We start from the raw sequence: 18,826 nt of genomic DNA on the forward strand, positions 1-18,826 counted from the left end.
AGCAGCCTGGACCCATTCTCTCTCTCTCTCTCTCTCTCTCTCTCTCTCTCTCTCTCTCTCTCTCTCTCTCTCTCTCTCTCACCCAAAAATGGTCGCAAGGCTTTTTCCTAATTAAGGCAACATCTGTTACAAGCTGCCCTTCACTCCATGTTACCTTTTGCAGCCAAAAACCACAAACTATGATGCCCTCCATATGAAAGAGGTAACTTATTGGCCCTGGGAAATTTTCTAGGATCCTGGGGCCTCCATGCAACTGCCACCTTCCTACACTTGAAGGAATAAGAAAGACAAGGAGGTGAGTACAAAGCACTCTGGTTTGCATGAACAGGAAGGACAAGGGGGACAGTCCTTTCCCTGCACATTCTTTCTCCAGTCAGAGAAACTCTGAAGTAAGTACTGACTGACCCCCTAACCACACACACACACACACACACAGAGAGAGAGAGAGAGAGAGAGAGAGAGAGAGAGAGAGAGAGAGAGAGGAGGAACCAGAGAGGAGGCCATCTAAGAAGCTTGCCTGGTCAGAGAGAATTGGGCCTGACACTCAGATGAGTTCAGCTATTGGACATCTTTAACCTTCGTCGTGAGTCTGCCTCAGTGGGTCTTTAAATTCCACTCTCAGCCTTGCTCTCCAAAGCTGAGCCAAACAGCCAGAAGCCCGTGGCCCCTCAGACCTGGATGTTGTCCTACTTTTCCTTCTATGGCTACAGAAAAACAGTGACCAGAAACAACTTGGGGAGGAAAGGGTTATTTCATCTTATAGCTTGATAATCTATCAAAGGAAACCAGGGCAGGAACTCAATCAGGAACCTGGAGCGGGGAGCTGAAAATGAGGCCTGGAGGAGTGGTACTTACTGACTTGCTCCTCATGACTCACTCTCTCAGCCTGCTTTCTTATCTAGCCCCGGGTCAGCTAGGGCCTCCCACACGGATCAAGAGAATGCCCCATAGCCTTGCCTACATACCAAACTTCTATATAGAGGCATTTTTTGAGGTTCCCCTTCCCAGATGACCGAAGTTTTCGTAAAACTGAAAACAAACAAACAAAATGAGACAACGAAAGACAACCAGCCGACCTTTGAGCTGGGAAATAAATGTGGGATGCCCCTCCCCCCTTCTTTCTAACAAAGCTCACATACAAATTGTAGCCTCAGCACATGACCTCCTCAGGTCGTTTTTATTCCAAGAACATTAAATTATATGTCCTGACAACTTTTAGGTTGAAGTTAGTGACACATGACACTGTATAAACTACCTCCACCTTAGAACTTTCCATTTTCTCCAGCAGACAACTCTGTCTCTACCAAACATAGACTGCCCACCCCAGGGGACCCCATCATTGTTAGGTCTCAAAGACAAAGGGACAAAGGCTGAGCTGCACCTGTTTAACATATCAAAGTGGAGGTCAATGACTAGTCTCTCTCAGCACTGCCCGCACCAGTTAGAGCCCTGGCTCTTCTCAGCACTCTTCACCTGGCCTTGAACCTCTCCAGCTCCTGCCTGAGCTTCATCCCTTCCTGCAGTGACTCTGATTCCTATATAACTTCAACCATTTTGGCTATGCAGTCTTTTGGACTCTTTCATGCTCTTAGTTTGGGGATCCTCTTGCCCACCTTTTCTCTTCTCTTCTCTCCTCTCCTGTCTTCTCCTCTCATCTCTTGTTTTCTCTCTTGCTCTCCCATCCCCTTCTCCCATGGCCTGGTTCAGTTTGCTGGCCATGTTCAGCAAGGACCTTGCCAGACACCTCTGGCTGTGCTCTCCCTCATATCCTACAACGAACCTCCCCAGCCACACTGTGGAGCAGACATGGCCTCATTTTTCACTCAATCACCACTACCACTCTACATTTTGCCTGTTAACCATCTACCCTATGGTCCATGTATAAGTGGTAACATGCACTATTCCTCATGGAGTATGTGTATCACATTTCTCCTTGATGGAGTAGGACAGTCTTTTCACAGGCGAACAATAGTCTGTTGCGTGAACCAAATGTGAGTCATTTATTCATATTTGCACTCTCTCTCTCTGACACACACACACACACACACAGAGAGAGAGAGAGAGAGAGAGAGAGAGAGAGAGAGAGAGAGAGAGAGAAGAGGGAGGGCAGGAAAGCAAGGGCTGTTTTCAACCAAGCTAGTCATCAGTAGACTAGAAGTCACCCACTCTTCCTCACAGATCACCCCTTCCAGCTTCCAGCAGTTGATGTCACTGTTATCACAATGAGATTCCCCTTTACAAGTATTCCTTCCTTAAGTGGCCCCTTTGAGCATTCCACCACCCATTGGTTTATACGGAGCAGGGCATTGACTACAGCCTTCTCTGTAGCAGCTGTCTGAGAACTGGACACTTATTAAAAGAGATTTGATAGGGGTGCAGGGAGGAAAGAGAAGAGAAACTTTTGATCATGGGCTTTTCTTAAGAAGTGGAATGGAGAGACCACCAGGGGTAGAGTCAAAGGACTGGTTCACTGGCTTCAAGACTGGGTTTCTTACACAAGATGGAAAACGGGTGACAGAGGAGGTGTTAGCATTCACAAACACAACAGGAGGAAGACTGACTGAATAGTGTTCCTTCCTGGCAAGCACAAGGACAAGGAGGAGGGAACCCTGGGTATTCAACTCTGATTGTGGACACTCGCTGACAGCCAAGCAAAACAAGCACTTGGAACACTGAGAGTTCTCACTCAGAAAGCTTCAGAATCCACCAGGGAGATGCAGACATAGTTTGAACATTGTTTTAAACTATAGCTCTGCATAACAGAAGTACACAATGCAAAACAAACGACTAAAGCAATTACTTGCTCCTTCTTACACAGTCCAGGGCACTGGACAGTTCTTGAATTTCAGAGTAGTAGTTTCAAATTTTTCTACAGTCCTATGACACCTTCCTGTCTTTTAGGCTCAGTGTCAACACTCTGAACGCCAAATCTGGAATCCTGCCTCACCCGAATGCTTCGCCACCACACTCTCTAAGCACCTATTCTTTTCCCTAATTGCACTTCTGGGATTAGGGCTCACACACCCTGGCCCAGTGTCTTCATCACTGGAGTGGAGCCCTCAGTACTGAGAATCCTGCCTGCACTCAGTAGGTGTTCAAGAATTAGATGCTAGAGATAGCCTAGTAATTTCTTTCTCTATCTGAAGCCAACATGAACATAGATGGGAGCATTTTGGCTCAGCAATGAGCTTCCTTTTCAGAGAATGCAATGTGGAGCTTCCCCAGTAGAGGCCACTGGAGAGCCATGAAGGAAGAGTCAGCCTCTGCTATTGGAGAGACAGGCAGAAGAATGGGGGGTGGGGGCGGGGGGTATAAAAATGAGGCAGAAATACTAGAGACTCAAGAGTAGTGAAGAGCCTCATGTGAGTAGCCAGTGATGCCAGGGGCCATGTCTGGGTCTGTGGCCCCGCAGGGCTATGCAGAACTGGCACATTCCTCACCTGGACAGTGTGGGAGAGCAGGAGAGGCGACTCTGCCCCTACCTAGCAGCAGTTCTTGGGATTTGTGGTTGAGTCAGTTCCCCAGAGGGTGTGAGCGTGGGAGAGCTGGCCCAGCTACATATCTGCTATGTGGTGACATGGGAGAAGGAGATATGACCCCATCTTTCCCCTTGCCACATACTTCAGACAGAAGAGCTGGCTCTGGGGTCATCAGAACAAGAGAGATCAGAGCTCTGTCCTCATCTGCTACAGCACAGAAAAGCTGACCTTGGATGTGGAGGTTTCAAGAGAGCTGGCCCTGCCTCTTGTCTGCCACAGCATTGGCAAGAGAGAGATGCCTACTCTCCATTTTCCCTCACAACTGGTAATGGGTAGAAAAGTTGACCCCAAGAAGCTCATGGGAGCAGAACTGGTCTTGCCCATCACCTGCTGCAGCATTTGGAAGAACAGGTTCCCCTCCCTCCCTAGTTCCTTGCCTTCTATGGCAGGCAGGAAAGCTGGCCCCATGGTCATGAGAGTGGGAGAACTGGCCATGTCCCTCATGAGAGTGGGAGGACTGGCCATGTCCCTCACTAGCTGCAACACTCAGAAGAGAGGGCACTGTACCTCAACTGGGCAGCAGGGTAGAGCTGACTCTTGTTGCAGAGCTGGTCCCAAGGTTGTAAGAGCATGAGAGACAGAGAGCTGACCAGCTCAGATACCTCTTAGGCCCAGAACCAGGGCTTTGGATTGGTCCACCCCAACATCTACCCCTTGATGAAGGGGCTGGTCCTACAGATCCAAATCTCCTGGATCTCCATGACACAGGGCAACAACAGACTATCGGAGAGGAGTCCCAGCGACCTTCTAGTATCAGTAGAGTAGCAAAAGCCAGAGGCCTTGTACCAAACCAAGAAGTCATTCCATGAACATTTGCAAGCAAAGAAACATGAACAAAAAGGGTATACCATGGGACACACTGGGATACACTATGGCTTCCACAACAAGATTTTTTTTTTCTCTGCTGAGGGAAAGGTTGCAAGGATGGAGAGTGGATACAAGGTGAGGGGGAGATGACTGGAATTGAGGTGCATGATGTGAAAATCACAAAGAACCAATAAAAAGCTTTTAAAAATAATAAAAAAAATTAAAAAGAGAGCAAATGCATCGTTTTTCCCTTTGATTTTTGGCCTCTCAGAGTGGGGGAGCAGACCAAAGATTTAATACTAAATTAAGGGAAATGATTTTAAATGCTAACGTGGAATCATCATCCATCAAGCTAAGATGATCTTAGAAATAGCTGTTTGCCTTTCTCTGTAGCTAAACATATCCCCTTGAACCTGACCTGCATCTGGTTGCTAGGGCAAGCACGAAATTAATATGTGCTTCCACACGGTGCCCTTAATAAAACCTGAGGAGGCATTTAAACGTTGAGGAGATGAGAATATTAAAATCCTTCCACCACCATCTGAGCACAGGTTGAGCCAGCTATTAAGCTGATGCACACTTAGTATACACTTTGTCCATGTGATTTCACCACAAAAATATTCCTATTTCTTCCTCTCCTGTCTTGTAATTATTACCTAAAAGATCAGCTTTCACCTTGCGGCAGAGTCTCCCTAGGTTTTGCACGTGGCCATTCGAATCTAAGGTATAAAATTCTGTAATGCCGAGCATCTGCATCACACAACTGTATCCACAGCTATTTCTCAGGGGTGGAGACTACACCGCTTTCTCCAAGCTACCCAACCTTGAGATTCTGTAACTGATACTTATCAATTCATCTGGAAGACCACACAAAGCCTGTAGATGTGATTGTATAATTGCTACCTACTAGCCAATCACATGAAGGCCTTGAATTGCCTGTCTTGGGACACATGGGATTGCTTATACCCACAGTCAGGCTATAGGTAGACTCAAGGACTGAGTCTGAAATGAGACCATGGGGTGGAGTTCTGCTGTGCACAAAGAATTGTCAACAACACCCAACAGAGCCACCAGTGAGCCTTGGTGACAAAGACAAAGGCTCCCAGAAAATACTGGTGGTTCAAGTGCCTGGCAGCAAGCAGTAAGCCATCTGTTCTTGGTCCTGAGAGGTAAGTGTGGAATGACCTTGCTGCTTGGGTGTTTACACTCCTTACAAAAGGGAGACCAAAGGAGGAACTTTAGAAGGAGTGGAGGCTGAAGGGTGGGGGTTGAAGGGTGGGAATACAATAGTTTGTGTCCCTAATTATAGAGCTGAATCTCATTTTCAAGGGGAGAACACTGAACAAGTAAAGTAGGTGAAGCGGTTTGGAGGAGAATGACCTCTATAGGTTTGTTCAAATGTTTAGTCCTCAATTGGGTGGAACTGTCTGTGAAGGATTAGGAAGTATGGTCTTAGAGAAGGTGTGTTTCTGGGGATGACCTTTCAAGTTACAAAACCCCACACCATTCCAGGTCTTGGTCTTTGCTCTCCACTCTCCCTTTCCCTCTCTGTCTCTCAGTTGTTGTCTCAACGTATAAGAAGATCTCAACTAAGGCTCCAGCACCATGTTGCCTGCCTCCAACCTTTCTTCTTGCCATGATGGTCATAGGCTCACTTTCTGTAACCACATTAAATGCTTTCCTTTATAAGTTGCCTTGAGGGGCTGGAGAGATAGCTCCGAGGTTAAGAGCACTGACTGCTCTTCCAGAGGTCCTGAGTTCTATTCCTATAAGTTGCCTTGGTCATAGATCTGTCTTGGTACCATTATTATCGCTGTGATGAAACATCATGACCAAAGCAACCTGAGGAGGAAAGGGTTACTTGGCTTACACTTTCCATATCACTGTTCATTATCAAAGGGAGGCAGGGCAGGAACCCAAGCAGGGCAGGAACTTGGAGACAGGAACTGATGCAGAGGCCATGGAGCAGTGCTGCATACTAGTTTGCTTCCCATGGTCTGCTCAGCCTGCTTTGTACAGAAACCAGAACATCTAGCCCAAGGATATCACTACCCACAAGGGGCCAGGCTCACCACCATCAATCACTAATTAAGAAAATGCCCTACAGGCTTTCCCACAGTCCAGCTTATGGAGGCGTTTTTTTTTTTAAATTGAGGTTCCCTTCTCACAAATGGCATTATCTTGTGTCAAGTTGACACAAAACTATCCAGCACAACTGACCACTTGTCAACTTGACAAACACATCACTATTAAACCACAACCCTTCCTTCCTTGTTCATCCCCAAGATGACACTTTACTGTCATCATAATATAAAACATTGTACAAACTTAAAAAGTCTCAGTCTTTACAAACTCAAACACTTTAAAATTCAGTCTCTTTAAAAAAAAATCCAAAGTCTCTTTTAAAACCTCTTTAAATATGAAGCCTCTCAACTGTGAGATCCTATAAAATCAAAAATAAGTTAAATTCATCCTTACTTCAAGAGGGAAGAACCAGGGCAAAGTCACAATCAAATCAAAGCAAAACTGAACTCCAACTGTGTGAATAAGTCAGTGTCCAGTGTCTGGGAAACACCCACTATTTTCTGGGCTCCTCTAAAGGGCTTGGATCACTTCTCTGACTCTGCCCTCTTCTTGCCATGATGGTCATGGATTCAGTCAGCTCCACACACACAAATTATCTCCTAGGCTCAATCTCGCTTCACTCCATATCTACTGCTGCCCTTGGTAGTCATCCCAGGATACTGGCATTTCCAAAATGTTGGGATCTTCTGCTACACTTTCACTAATAGCTTCTCCAGAGCTCTCTTCAGAGACCCCAGCCCTGTCACACAGTGCCAAGCCTCAGCTGCTCTCCAATACTTCTTCATGCTTTCAAAATCGGTATCCCCCAAGTGACTCTTATGTTACCAAGTTTAGGTGAAAGTATGAGGTACAACGTTGGCTGTCTCTGGAACACAGCCTTTATGACTCTGAGGAAACACTTCCCAGAAGATTTCCCCTCAATAGTGCTGGTCTCTTTTTGATTACAGTTAATTTCTCAGCTCCAGTTGGCCAGCATCAATTGCCCCAGTAAAGCAAAGGTTTTACTTGAGAGGTTCTGGTCTCTTGTGCATCACAGTTGACCCAGCTAACCAGAAACACAGATTTTTAACTCAAAATGACAAACAGCCCAATAGTCTTTGAGTAACTCACAAACTTCCCTCTGGACTGTCACAAGGCAGGCTTCCTTCCTATGAATTACTTTCAACATTTTTTTTTAATCCTCCAAACTGCCACAGAACATTCCACTGAGCTATCAACATTCAAGGGCTTTTCTAGCTCAAACTTCCAAAGTCCTTCTATAATCCTCCTGAAACGTACTTAAGTCTGTTATATTAATAGCCCACTGTGCTGGTACTAATTTATCTTAGTTATGGCTATTATTGCTGAGATGAGACACTACAATCAAATCAAACTCGGGAGGACAGGATTTATTTGGCTTACACTTCCATATCACTATTCATTATCAAAGGAAGTCAGGACAGGAACCCAAGTAGAGCAGGAGCTTGGAGGCAGGAGATCATATAGAGATAATGGAGGGGTGCTGCTTACTAGTTTACTTCCCATGGCCTGCTCAGCCTGCTTTGCTACAGAACCCATGACAAGTAGCCCAGGGATGTCACTGTACACAATGGTCTGAGCCCTCCACCATCAATCACTAATTAAGAAAATGCCCTACAGGCTTGCCCACAGTCCAGCTTATGGAGGTGTTTTCTTAATTGAATTTCCCCCCTCACAAATAGTATTATCTTGTGTCAAGATGACATAAAACTATCCAGCACAGTATCTCTTCACAGCATTATAAAAGTAAGCAAGACTTTTAGCAAGAGGTTTATTCTTCAAGAGAGTTAAGGAGGGAGACACACCTGTTTGTCCAGTACCCAGCTGGGCAGCTAGGAAAGGTTACAGGGACAGCAGCAGGTCCCTTTCAAGGCTCTACCCTCCACAAAGCCACCACAGCACAGTGAGGAAGAACCTGGGATTCAAGGTCAAATGAGATAGGACTGACCCAATCGTAGTGTGAGCTCATTCCTGACACTTACATTTAGTCATACAATATCTCGATGAAGTTTCCATGACTCCTGGTTGAGTTGATTTCTCTAGGGTCACCCCATTAAAATTCTCTGACTTTTTGACTCCAGGAGGCTGAGCTACAATTTGTAAGACAGGTGTTGGAGAAAGGTTGATTCCACAAAGCAAGGAAAATCTGACTGTCAGATCACCTTAATGAGCTCAGGACAGTCTCATCTGCATGTGTTCAATGGACCAAAGGATCTGTAATATTAGCATTCACATGCTACACCCCTTCCTCACCTTCCAGCTGGCTTCTGAAGGGTTGTCATCTCCTGCCATGTATAACAAGCCAAATAACTATGAAAAACTGAAGCACTTGTTCGCTAATTATTACAAAAACATTAATACCGAGTAACTTCAGCTTCCTCAGAGGTTCATCAATTAGTCCCTTGAACAAATATTTATAACTGCCTGCATTAATTCCCTATGGTTGCTCTGACAAACTGCCACAAACACAGAGATTATAACAACATAAATCCATCCACTTACAGCTGTGAAAATCAGAAGTCTAAAATCAAGCCATCAGCAAATTATTAATTTTTGTCATAGTGACAAAAATATGTGCAAAACAGTCCATGGTTGGTTATTTCCATTGCTTTTTTGACCTACGGTGGAGGAAAATATCACAGTGGAAAGAGGGCTTAGAAGAGGAAGCCTTCTAAGGGGCAGGAAGGGGCAGGGCACAAGGTACACTCTTTAAAGACATAACCTCCCCCTCATCCCCAGATCTAATTTCTCCAGCCCTACTTCCTGATAGACCTGTTATTGGATAAATCCTCCCATAAGGGAGCACCCTCACAGTCTGGTCACCTCTCCATAGCACCCTCCCTAGTACAGTCTGGTCACCTCTCCCTAGCACCAGCGGCTGGGACCTAGTACAGTCTGGTCACCTCTCCCTAGCACCCTCCCTAGTACAGTCTGGTCACCTCTCCCTAGTACCAGCGGCTGGGACCTAGTACAGTCTGGTCACCTCTCCATAGCACCAGCGGCTGGGACCTAGTACAGTCTGGTCACCTCTCCCTAGCACCCTCCCTAGTACAGTCTGGTCACCTCTCCCTAGCACCCTCCCTAGTACAGTCTGGTCACCTCTCCATAGCACCAGCGGCTGGGACCTAGTACAGTCTGGTCACCTCTCCATAGCACCCTCCCTAGTACAGTCTGGTCACCTCTCCATAGCACCAGCGGCTGGGACCAGGCCATCAACATAAAAGTCTTTGGGAATGATTCCATGTTTAAAGTAGATAGCTTCCAGAATCCTCCAAGAAGATGAAGTTAATGTTCTTACCTTTCCTAGGGACCTAGGGAACCAATTCCTGCTGGCCAGTGCACAGCTGTGCCCTCTCTCTGGTTCTGGTTCCATCACTTTGCCTCTAATAAGGACCTTATGACAACATTGGACCTACCTAAACAGTCCAGGATTGTCTCCCTATCCCAAGATCTTTCATTTAGTCACATCTGTAAAGTCCCTTTCATCATTCAAGGGGATGCATTTTGGGCTCTGAGAACTGTAAAGTAGCATATTCGGGGATCATTATTCGAACTACCACAGGCATCAACTCAAAGAGCTGACTTGAGTCATATAACTCAATGAAAATCCCACCAAGGAGTATCACAGCTAAACCCACTTTTGTCAAAAGGATCACCTTAAAGGCAACCAAAAGAAATATACATCCTGCATAGTGGGAGGGGTTAACAATAAGAATTCTCTCTCTCTTCTTGTCAGAAATAGGACCGCAGTTCAATAAAATGTCTTTGAAGAATATAAGAAGCCGGAATGGAAGACAGTGCTTTGGTCTGCTTTGTGTTGTTATATCTCAGAGCACTGGAGACTGGGTCACAGAACAGAAATGTATTTCTTACAGTTCAGGGGCAGGGAAGTCCAAGGTACAGAGTCTGCATCCAGCAAAGGTGTGTGGCAGAAGACGGCACCGTGAGAAAATGAGGACGTGACCTTGTAGTCTGATCTCTCTTACAGTAGCCATGTGTGAGGATAAACACATCCCAATAGGCACCCAATCCTGACACTGTTGTGTTGGGAGTCAAGTTTCTACCACTTGCTTTTGTGAGCGCAAGTTCAGACAATGTCAAGTAGCATGTGCAAAGAGGGCTGAGAGACAGCGGGACAGAGGATCAGTAACTACCATAAAATCACCAGCATCAGCAGGAGGGAAGAGGGTAGGGATGAAAGCATTCATGGTGGGGGAGAGAGAGAGAGAGAGAGAGAGAGAGAGAGAGAGAGAGAGAGAGAGAGAGAGAGAATCCTGATATGCATACAGAGGTCAGAGAACAACTCTTTGGAGTCATCCTCTCCATCCATGTTTACATGAACTCCAATGTAGGATGTCATACAGGTGAGGGCAGGTACAGGATAGAACGAGGCCTGTCATTGGACAATAAGGAAGGATGGGTGGGAGAAAAGTTTGAGGGAAGAGGAGGAGACTGGGACAGGAGGAGACAGCAGAGAAGCTGCAGAGAGAACATGGAGGCTGACGTTAAGATTCCACTCTGTGTATTTACAGGTTGTTATGAATATTCTTAAGGGATGGATGGGTACAGGGCCTTGTATGATTAGGTGGGCAATTATATCTTATCAATTGGATCAGAGGTTATTGTGTTGTGTGCTCTTTCATGTAGCGATGTAAGTTTAAGAGAGTATGTGGCAACTAGAGACACTAAGCCACCATGGAATTGGGATGTCAGTTTCTGGCAAGATATCTACCAGATATCTTGGGACACTGCAGTGCTGGACCTAGTGGAGGGAAAAAGACAGCTTTTTATTTTTTATAATTTTACAACAACACTCTAGGAATCAAACTCAGGTCTCCAGGCTTGCAGAGAAGTCCCTTTACCTGCTGAGTTATCTCAGTGGCCCTATAACTTTTATCTTCAATGTCATCCTAAGGTCTCTGCGTTGAAGACTTCATCTAAACTGTGGCACTGTCTCTGATCTCTTTCCAGACCCAGGACCCCAGATTCCTGATTCCATGCAAAGATACTAGGATACCCTCCCCCTCTTAAACCAGAGCCTCTTAACTTTTCCATCTAAGGAATTTTTACACAACTCCAGAGACATAGGTTGTGATGGCTGGCCTTAATGTCAACATGGCACAGAGTAGAATCACCTAAGTTGGGATTCTCACCTGAAGAACTGTTGTGATCACCTTAATTGATGTGGAAAGACCACCTGAGTGTGGGTGGTACCTTCTGGTAGCAGCCCATATAAAAAGATCTTTGCAGAAAGCCTTGACTCAGTGGCTTGCCTTCTGCTCCTTTCCCTAACAGCAGAACCAGCCTTTCCAGGCTTTCATAACTGTCTATGACCTTCTAAATAAAATATCTAAAGCAAACAAACAAAAAAACAGCTGAGCCTAGGGCCTGTGAACTATCTGAGGTCCAGACAGGCTGTAGAGTCCCTGAGTGTGGGAGTCAAGGGTTCAGATAGGGAGCTGGGGTGTGCCTGTACACACAACCTATTTTCTGGAGGCTTTCACGTATATATGACCCACCTCTGTGTCTGGGTGCTATGAAGGGTGATTATCAGACTGTGAGGGCGCATCAGATGTGAGCATCCTGCCTCAGACTGCACATGGTATGCTGCCAGCAGCCATAATAGGAAGGCAGAGCACAGGAAGTCACATTCAGACGCCAAGCTCGGTCAAGTGATCTTCAAAGGGGCAGGGAGTGCTACAGTGCTGCAGAAAGAAACTACAAGGCCATGCTCCTGGCAGTGCCAGCATCGTTTCTGAGTGTGATGCCTGGGATGAAGTCCTGAGAAGATGAGTAAGCCTGTGTTGTACGACAAAACTTTTTATGACAAAACTTTTCCTGGGGAGATACAACATACATCACCTCCAACTAAGAATCGCAAGACAGACCAAAGTAAAGATAACACTAAAGTCCAACTTGATGAACCAGTGAGTTTTACTGGGATTACTCACAGGAATATAGGCAAGTGGTTGGTTATGTACAGAAGAAAAAATAACTCATCACCAAAGCCCACCATGGTTGCCAAATCACAAAGCTGGTAACCTGAAGCACACTGCACAGCCAACAGAAGGCCCAACAGGGAGCATCTTTTCCAAGTGACTCAGTTGGTCTAAACCTCTTTCAGACAGTTCAGCTGGTTTCTGCTTCTTCCAGGTAGCTAGCTGGTCTGGTCTCACAATCTTCTTTGTTGCTTGGCTCTGCTCCTCTGAGATGTACTGACAGTTTTTATTGCTACTCTGGCAGAGAGAGCTAGTGAATCTGGTTGGTTTCAGGGACTTCCTGAAGCTATTTTGAGTTGTTTGCCTTCCTGCTTAAGGTGCTTGGCCTCTGGCCCCTGCCTGACCTCTGACCCACACTTTTCTCAGTGGCTCTGAGGATTCGGTTGTCTGTGGAACTTTTTTCCTCTTGCCCTGAGGCTGGTCACCCTGAGGACGCTGAGCTTGGCTTTCCGAGTTACATGCTGTCTGGCAGTTTTGTGTTGCAGTTGCTGAGGCCATAACCAAAGCTGCTAACCTGTTACCATTGAGTGTTATGTGGCTGCTAATTAACTCTCGGGGTCACTAAAATCCTACAATTCTCCAGCTGCAGATCCTACCAGAACATGTGAATCTGTGTGTCTCCACTGTGTCTCAGCTCCTGGGTGTGTGCTGTTCAACGAGTGTTGATTGTACAAGTCCCAGGAGAACAAACGCCATTCAGTCAAAAGCAATGGCCAGCGCCAACAGACACACAGCCCATCTATTTACATAACAGGCGCTGGCGCTGGAGCCATAGACACATCAAAAGCAGCTGCTTGGGGATTTCTGGGTTAAAGGAGCCTGGCACAAAGTGACAGTGTCTGTCTCTTCGGACAGACAGCCAGGGGCTGTTAAGCAGATGAGGCACATTACTCCAGCCTTGTCTGATTCGATGAAGTATAGATTTTTATGTCACGGAAGGTGGGACTTGGCAGTCCCTAGACTGGGACCTGTACTGTACTGAACAAAGAACGGGGTATTCCTGACTTACTCTGTGTATAGTTTGGCCAGGATCTACATGTATTCCTGGTTTCTTTTACAGCACCTAACCTGTGAAAACTGAAGTTGTCACCTTCCCAGGTAAGACAAGAGAGTAAGTTCTTCTGCCTGTATTCAGTTCCCCTACATGGCCCACCTCAAACATCACTAGCTCCCCATGAGACCTGTCAGGGGGCCATCCAGCTGCCTGGTTGCTGGCTCTACCCTGCAGGTAGAAATCTGGTACCTCTGATAACCAGGGCTCTTTGGCCCTCTCCTAAGACAGGTGAAAGAGAACACTGTTGGCTCAAGACCTCCAAGACCAAGTTCTCAGTACAAAGGGGAGTTATTTGCCTCGGAAGGAGAGAGGGCAAGGAATAAGAGACAAAGACAGGAGATAGAGGATGAGGGAGAAGGGGAAGGGAACAAGGGAGAAGGAGGAGGAGTGTTTGTCCCAGAGTAGAGTGCCTCTAGATAGGGAGGAGACAGATGTGGCATATAGGAAAATGCCAGTTTATAAAGATACAAGGGTAAACCCTGTGTTAGGATGAGGTGAATAAGGTGTTTAATTTTACCTGGGCATGTTAATTGAGTGAGCCAAAGGAGGCCCTGGATTGCTTGGTGGTCATTCTAATGAGGAGGAAGTGGCCAAATAAAAGAATAGACCCTTGGTGGCTAGCTTTATTATTTTTTAAAGGTTTATTTGTTATGTATACAGTGTTCGACCTGCACATATGCCTGCAGGCCAGAAGAAGGCACCAGATCTCATTACAGATGGTTGTGAGTCACCATTTGGTTGCTGGGAATTGAACTCAGGATCTCTGGAAGAGCAGACAGTGCTCTTAACCTCTGAGCCATCTCTCCAGCCCTGGTGCCTAGCTTTAGGAATGTAATCTAAAGGCTTTTAGCAAGGCAGAGGGACTGGGAGAGAAGGGCCAGGCCTCCCGGAGCCATGCTCACCATTCTTGAGCTGGCCAGAGTCCTTTCAGTGGAGACAGTGGGACCACAGTGCTGCCCGTGGGCCAGGCAGGTGGTGAGTACTGATCTCAGACACATGAGACTCAAGATCCCACATAGGAGGGGCTCAATATAAGTTGGCTAAGAAAGCCACAGGGTTTCCTTGCTTCACCCCTGCCTCTCCAAGGTAAGGTGAAGGTATGGGGCCATCTGAGGCTAACAGCTCCTCCACTACTGTCACAATTCCCAGAAAGAGGACCATGGCTGTATCTCTGTGTACAGTGTTCTAGAGTCCCAGACTTGATGACTTCTATGTTCCAAACCTGAGAGAGGGCCAGGGAGAACCTGGGAATCCAAAGCTTTCTGCTGTGTTTAGAATGTGTCCCCTGAATGTGTGGGGGACTTAGTGGAAAGTGGGGTCTTTGACAGGATAGGTCGGTGCCCTTGTGAGAGGTTAATGCTCCTCAGTGACTTGGTCGCTTTGGGAATGAGGTTATGGATCTGGGTAGTTGCCATGCCCTGTCAGATGGGCAGGCATGTTTCCCACCCTTCCACCTGCCATGAAATGACCCAGCATGAAGGCCTTGGACTTCCCGGCTTCTAGAATTGTATAAAATAACGCTCTCCTCCATAAATCCCTAAGATTTGGCCGTTCTGTAACACCACAGACTGTTATGTCCCTTAGAACCTGGATTTGAGCTTAAGTATATCCAATTCCCAAGCCAGGGGTGTCCTCAGAGACACGTGCTTTGTAAAGAACCCAGAAGGCAGTATCTGCAGTGAGGGTAAAGTCCAAGGAACCATTCAACATCCTGTCCAGGCCTGATAACAGGCTCCTGGATGTGGCTCCTCCTCACCCCCTAAGCCCCGCCTAAGTAGGATGGGTCTGAGTGAACTTGCTTTCTGTTTTGTTGTTATTGTTGTTACTGCTGCTTAAGTCTCATGGCCTAAACCAGTGTCTGACTAGTGTGGTTCCCCAATAAACATTTGAACTAATCAATCAGATGATAGAAAGGTTGGCCTTTGTGAGCTAAGGCCCCACAGACCGAAGCTCCTGAGTTTGCCTACTGTCACAAAACTAACCCCAGGCTGCGTTTCACTGTGCTCAGTTTGAACACATGAACGCTCGTCTCTCTACTATAGCACTTCTTTGTGTGTACACTAGCATATGCATGTGCTGTGCACATGCGTGTGTACATGTGTATGAACATGTGTGTCGTATGAAGGGTAGAATAAGCCTCAAGAATTTTTCCTCAGGAGCCACCCACCTTGGGTTTTTTGGGTTGATTTGGTTTGACTTTTGAAACAGGGGCTCTCACTGGCCTGGAGCTCATCTGGTAGGCTAGCCAATGAGGCCCAGTGTTCTATTGTCTCTGAGTCCTCAGTGCTGGGGGTGAGAACACACCACCATACCTAGCCTTTTCTTTTTATGTGGGCTCCTTGGATCCAACTCATTTTCCCAAAGCAAGGACTTCACCAACTGATCTTCCCAGCCCCACTCTCCTATACCTGGGTGAGAAACTCCTCAGACCCTATAGATTTCACTGGACCCCAGTATACTATCTCAATATATTTCACTAGGGAGAAAACAAGATTTGAAATGTGTATCAAAAGCTCTCAAACCAGAAAATGGAGGCGGGGCTACCCACACTTGAGGTGTCTTTAAATTTGGCTCAGAGAGCAGTTTGAGAAAAGCCCCGTGCATCTGCTGGCCTGCCTTGCCAGCCGAACACTGTTCCATCCGGGTTGAGTGAAGCTGAGAAATCATGAGAAGGCGCAGCAGACCTCACCCAGCCCACTCAGCTGATCAACTTCCAAAACAGCCACTTGCCAAATGGCTCCTGGCTGCATCCACATAGAGCAGCCATCTCAAACGCTCCTCAGAAGAGGCTTCCTGGCAGTCAAAGGAAGCGGGTCTCTCTTGAGTCACAAGAGACACAGAACCAGAGGCAGGCAATGCCCCCTGGTGGCTCTCCCTGCTACTACTCCCGCAGAACCAGGGGCAGGCAACGCCCCTTAGTGGATTTCTCTGCTACCACTCCCTCGACACATCTTACCGCACAGTGACCCTGGTGTTCCATGCGGTCTTTGGCCAGACAGTCTGTCAGCCTGGTATATGTGGCTCTTCTCCATCTTCAGGAGTTCCGCTGTATTCCTTGCAAACGACCACCCCAGCGGGGCTTCCTGACTGTTTACAGGCCCTTATAAGAGGAGGAGGGACTGGGATGGCGCCTCAGCTGAGTATCCAGCATGTCACTACCACCCGATGTGCGCACCTGTGTCCTGACTGCACATGTAGGAACAGGAGATGGAGACAGAAGCAGGGGGAACCACCTATGTGACTGTGGGAGAGCCCCCATTACCACTGGGTAAAGACTTTCCAGTGAGGCCCTTTGGAAGGGACACCCCCACATTCTGGTAAGTAGTCTCTCTCCTGTGCTCTTACTGTAAGGAAGCCCAATCAACTCATTGGTTCTGAGAGCAAGCTTCAGTACAATTTCTGGGTGTGCCTTGGGGACCCAGGAAGAAGAGTGGACATTGTTTACCTCTCCCAATGGGAATATTTTTTAGCCATAGCACATTTCACAACTGCTGTTTCCAGGACTTACCATTTTGTGGAACCCATCTGAAAATGCTTTGTGTGTATAAACTCTGCACAACCTCAAAGGTCTAGACTATTCTCTAACCTTTTGACAGACAAGGAGCCAGAAGCACAAGTCAAGCTGCGTGCCACACAGTCAATCCAGGGCTTCCTTTGTGTCAGAGCTTAGCAGCATGGGAACCCTGCCACAGAGTAGGGGGACTTGTTCCTCACCACTCCAGAGCCAAGAAGCCATGAGCAAAGCTGAGCAGCCTCCCTGCCATCGAGAAGTAGAAGGGAGTCTCCGGAAATCTCTGCATCCAGGGCTTTCCAGAATCTCCTCTCTTCAGTTGTCCTAGCACCCGAAGGGGACACTCAGAGGGAAGTTCTTGTGCTCATTGAACATTCGCTCATGCACACTGGCCATGGTGTGCCAGACTCTGCCATGCTGAGAGTTCTCTATATTCTAAAGCATCTCAGGAAATTCTCTCCCTTTCCCATGCTTCCATTGGAGGGCTGTGACTAACTATGTGGGCCGAACACCTTTCATGTGGAAATGAAGATTTTTCTCCATGCCAGAAGTTGGCAGCGGCGCGGTAAAACAAAGATGGCGCCGACATCCAGTCCCATCTGGTAGTAAGCGACTTACCACGCATGTGCAGGCTTGTCCCCTTGCCAGGGCGGCCGAAGGATAATGAGTTGATCTGGCGCCCACCTGTGGTGAACAACGGTACTGCGCATGTGCGGCTTTTGCACCTGGCGCCAGTTGGTCGGGACGTTAATATGCTAATGAGGGATTCATGCTCCGCCAATCCCTGAAGGACAATTAGCATAGCCTCAGCCTGCTGTGTATATAAGGCGAGCGCTTTTGCCGCTCGAGGTCCCTGTATCAGCAATGAGGTGGTCCTGCAATAAAGGCTGTTGAGAAGAATCCGACCGTGTTGCGTCTTCCTTGCTGGCCTAGGTGGGCGCGACAGTGGATCCCACACAGAGTATGTATGAAGCCTCAGAGCCATGTACCCACCAAGGTCACCACTGTTGGGCCCCATTAACTTTGTGGATAATGTCAATATTTCATTGGCTCTCAGCTGCAGGCTGTGGTGACTTTTAGATACACTTGAACTGCCCCACCTGAGGAGAGAAGGACCTGGCACTCACCATATTACAGAGAGCCTCATCTTCGCTAATTACAACTGTGACATTTCCAAACACAGTCACATTCTGAAGCCTGCAGCATATAAAATGCCTCTCAACCATGTTAATTCTTTGGGGAAGGTGTTTCCTCGGTTTTGCCATGCTGGGAAGGCTTGACACAACGCTTTGTGAATGTTGGGCTAACATTCTTGCTCTGAGCCTCATTGTCACCCTTAAACCACTAAGAATCTTTTAAACACGTATTTCTATGTGTCTCTGAGGATATATGTATGTGTACCACATGAATGTAGCTGCCTATAGTGACCAGAAGAGGACATTGGCTCCCCTGGAGCTGGAGTCGCAGATGGTGTAAGCTTCCTAAAATGGGTGCTGGCGACTTAACCTTGCAAAAGCAGCAAGTGTTCCTAATGGCTGAGCCACCTCCCAGCCCCCATCACCCCATCTCACAATTCTTTTCTTTTATTGGATATTTTTTTATTTACATTTCAAATGTTATCCCCTCCCCCGGTTTCCCATCCATAAGCTCCCTATCCCATCCCCCCGCCCCCTGCTCCTACGAGGGTGTTCCCCCACCCATCCACCCACCCCTGCCCGCCTCACCACCCTGACATTCTCCTACACTGGGGCATGGAGCCTTGGCAGGACCAAGGGCTTCTCCTTCCACTGATGTTCAACATGGCCATCTTCTG

The 18,826-nt window shown here is 47.2% G+C and overlaps 1 long non-coding RNA gene across 1 annotated transcript in view; it reads right to left on the reverse strand.

The window, feature by feature from the left end:
• Positions 1-17,726, reverse strand: part of LOC148002562 (uncharacterized) — a 54,426-nt gene extending 36,700 nt beyond the window's left edge. The window contains exon 1 of the long non-coding RNA XR_015633736.1: positions 17,632-17,726. This is a non-coding gene — a long non-coding RNA (uncharacterized LOC148002562). The remainder of the gene's footprint in view (positions 1-17,631) is intronic.
• Between the last annotated feature and the right edge of the window lie 1,100 nt (positions 17,727-18,826).

Source organism: Rattus norvegicus, chromosome 11, assembly GCF_021556685.1.
Source record: "Rattus norvegicus strain SHRSP/BbbUtx chromosome 11, alternate assembly SHRSP_T2T, whole genome shotgun sequence".
Taxonomy (NCBI): Eukaryota; Metazoa; Chordata; class Mammalia; order Rodentia; family Muridae; genus Rattus; species Rattus norvegicus.